Here is a 3,370-nt window from a genome sequence, read left to right on the forward strand (position 1 = left end):
TGGAGATGAATTTTGTGAGTGTGTGTGTGTGTCTTGTTTCGGCCGAGAGCAAAAGAGAGAGGAGAAGAGAGAGTAGATGAAGTGATGTGGGCATGGAAACATGAGACTTTTGCATGGAAACCCAACAAATAATAGTGAGGTGGCAAATGAAAAGTCAACTCTTTCTTCTTGGGTTGTTGGGCCGAGAATGGAGAGGAGAAGGGAAGAAAATTGGGCCTTGCATGCTTAAGCCCATATCATGATTTAATTAGATGATTTTTGGCCCAACATAATTCAAAGAATGATTTTTATGACCTATTAGGGCTAAATTAAATTGGTTGTGACCCAATAAGGCCCATTAAAGTTAACCTAGTTTATCTTAGGCTTATAAGGCCCAAAATATTAAGTTTCATGTATATGGGTCCAATTAGGGCCCATTTGAGAGTTCTATGTTCGAGATAGTTAAATTGGAAGTTTATTGGTCCATTAGGTCCAATAAGGAAATCCTAGTCCGAAATGGACTTAAACCGGGATTTCAAAGGTTTCCAATTCTTTGTTGACTATTTGTAGTGCTTGAATGAAGTATTTGATGAAGTTTTGTTGTTATTGAAAAAGCATCATACATGCTTTCATATTGTTGATTCATAATTAATATAAGTGTTGTAGTTATAAGGCATCAAAATTCCTAGTTGTGACACTTTCTCTCTTCGACTTCAATAAACGTAGTTGTCACCACCATTGCCACTCACATCGTTCTATCTAAAAGCCCTAAACTTAATATCAATCACTGCCGCCCACCTCACTCTAAAGCAGTCAAAGAGATATCACCCACCCACCACCACTCCAGGAGACCAAAGGCTCACCAACGCACCTCTTCCATTACTGCTAAATCTAAACCACTACTGAGGTATCTCTCTTCAATTCCTCTCTCTAACTGTACGTATGTTTAACTTTACGTGCGGTTGATATCTTTTGCTATGGTCGTATGTTGATTTAGGAAACATGCACCCTCTCAGAAAACTCGCAACAACAGATGGATTCCTACACCGTTCTCAGAAGAGTCAAAGTTGAAGATTCAAACTTTGAAATCAGATTTTTGCATCTCCTCTTTCTCGCGCCTATGCAATTGTCAGCAATTCATTGGTTTTGTTGCAGATATGTTTCCTATCTTTCTAAAACCAGAGGTCTGATTCAACTTACGTTGTAGGTATATAAGTCGGAGGAGGTGACGAAGATGAAGCCTTCTCTCCACAAACTTCTCTACCTATTTCTATAAAGTTTCATTAATTTCGGTTTTTCCCTTTTGTTTTTTGATTTTAACTATGGATTTGTAGGTTAAAGGAAAAAGTTATCGGGAAGACAGATCTATTTCTCTCTATTTTCGAACTTCATTATGATTTGAGCTATATTTTGTTTCTTTGATTCATTCTTGATTTTAGGATGCAATTATCTTTGATGAGGGGCCAAGAAATGTGTTCAATGGATCTAGGCCAAGAAACAATGAAGAGAAGAAGAAATTTTTGGCATGTTAAGCCATAAAGAAAAGAGATTGATGCTCTAGATATGGTGCTTGATTAAGTGAAAGGTTCGATTCTACAACTACTTTGATTGTTTCACTACTCTCCATTTCTTTTGTAGTTAGTTGATTTTTTAGAGGCATGGTTTATCCTTTTATAGGGACCAAGTTGGCTTTCTTTGCAACACTAAAAATGGTTTATTTTTGGTGTTCAACCTAAGGTTTGTCACTTAAATGGTTTAAGGATACGTACTATTTTATACAGCTTTAATATTGTTTTTAGTTTTTGAACAATTTTGGTGTTAATTCCGTAGATTATATTGGACTTTCTTCATCTTTGGTGAAGTCCAATTATATCTCTATCTAAAGCCTTTAATCTTGGTTGTTGATTTGTTACCTAAGCCTATTATAAATGATTTGAAGATACAATCTGGAGGTACAGTTTTTTTATGTTATATACTTTGTGTATTGATTCTATTTATTTGTTTACTTGCTTCTTGAATTCTAATTCTTTGTGTTCATTAGAAAATTGGGTCTTATCTGATGAGCAAAATTGGAACAGTCAAGAAAATCATTGAGGGAATTAAAGGAATTAGTGAAGCTTTAAGCATTAGTAACAGCATATATGGTGAGAAATCAAGCAACCGCTGTTGCTTCTTCAAGGTTACATGCATATGAGATTTGTTGAAGATTTGCCTTTTATTGATGCTTCTGTGTAATGAATGATAGTAATATGGAGGAACGATCTTTGGACAAGCTTCTGCATCATTTATATCAACAGGTTCTTATGACAGGGTCCACTTATTATGAATACGACTTAATTAGACAACCAAAATACAACGACCTTAAAGAAATGCAAATGTAAGATCCAACAGGATTAGTTCACAAAGTTCAAAAGGGATGAAGCTGGGCTCATTAGCAAGAGGTTTATTTGAATATCTGGAAATATTCTTAAGATTTTAAATGTTAAAATTTGGTTCTTTTCGTGGCAGTTTTGTTGCCATTGATTTTTTGGAATATTTGGAAATATTGGTAAGGTTTTAAGTGGTAGAATTTAGAAAAATAAATATTTGAAGGGCTTTTTTTCTGATTTATTTTTGCCAATATGTAATTCATTCTTTTTTATTATAATATATTCATATAAAATAATCAAAAGAATATAAGAACCCAGGAACTCAATAATACTAAAAAGTGTTTTGATTTGTTGTAGATATTTGATTTGTGGTATTTTTATTTGATTTGTTTTGAAAAAATCTTAGTTTACTGTCGAGTACAAATTCACAGTGAAAATAAAAGCTAGAAAAAGGTTATCTTAGTACATTGAAAATATAAGCTAAATAAAAGCCTTTGATTTGGTTTGCTGTCAAGTTTTTTTACGGAAAAGAAACATGGGTGATATTGGCTACTACAATTGTGACAGGTAGTGTAAGCATATGAGTGTATTGCAAAGGTCAACTTTTCTTTCTCTTTTGTCGGATGCTAAATAGCCAAAATAAAAATAAATTAACACTTTATATAATTTTTTGTTTTTTTAAATGGTAGTTTAGAAGAAAATACAAAAACTCTAAACATAATTCGAGATATTTAATATTTTGCATAAAATAACTAGCTTTTGATGTTTTTAAAAAACAATTACAAATTACGTGGTAACTATTATAAGATTGTTTTATGTTTTGAATTAGTTTTCCAAATGCCCTATTTGAAAAAAAATTATAAAAATATATTTGACGAAAAATCATGTAGGTTTCTTATATCACGTAATCTATAATTGTTTTTTGTAATCTATAATTGTTTTTAAAAAACAATTATAGATTACGTGGTAACTATTATAAAATTGTTTTATGGTTTGAATTAGTTTTACAAATGCTCTATTTG

The 3,370-nt window shown here is 32.2% G+C and overlaps 1 long non-coding RNA gene across 1 annotated transcript; it reads left to right on the forward strand.

Annotated features, from left to right (window-relative positions):
- Nucleotides 1-650: 650 nt before the first annotated feature.
- Nucleotides 651-2,564, forward strand: LOC145121169 (uncharacterized). Its single transcript, XR_013714519.1, has 3 exons — nucleotides 651-886; nucleotides 977-1,564; nucleotides 1,657-2,564. It is a non-coding gene; the product is annotated as an uncharacterized LOC145121169 (long non-coding RNA).
- Nucleotides 2,565-3,370: the final 806 nt, after the last annotated feature.

The sequence above is a fragment of the Lactuca virosa genome, chromosome 6 (assembly GCF_052849685.1).
Source record: "Lactuca virosa cultivar CGN04683 chromosome 6, Lactuca_virosa_CGN04683_v6, whole genome shotgun sequence".
In the NCBI taxonomy this organism is placed as follows: domain Eukaryota; kingdom Viridiplantae; phylum Streptophyta; class Magnoliopsida; order Asterales; family Asteraceae; genus Lactuca; species Lactuca virosa.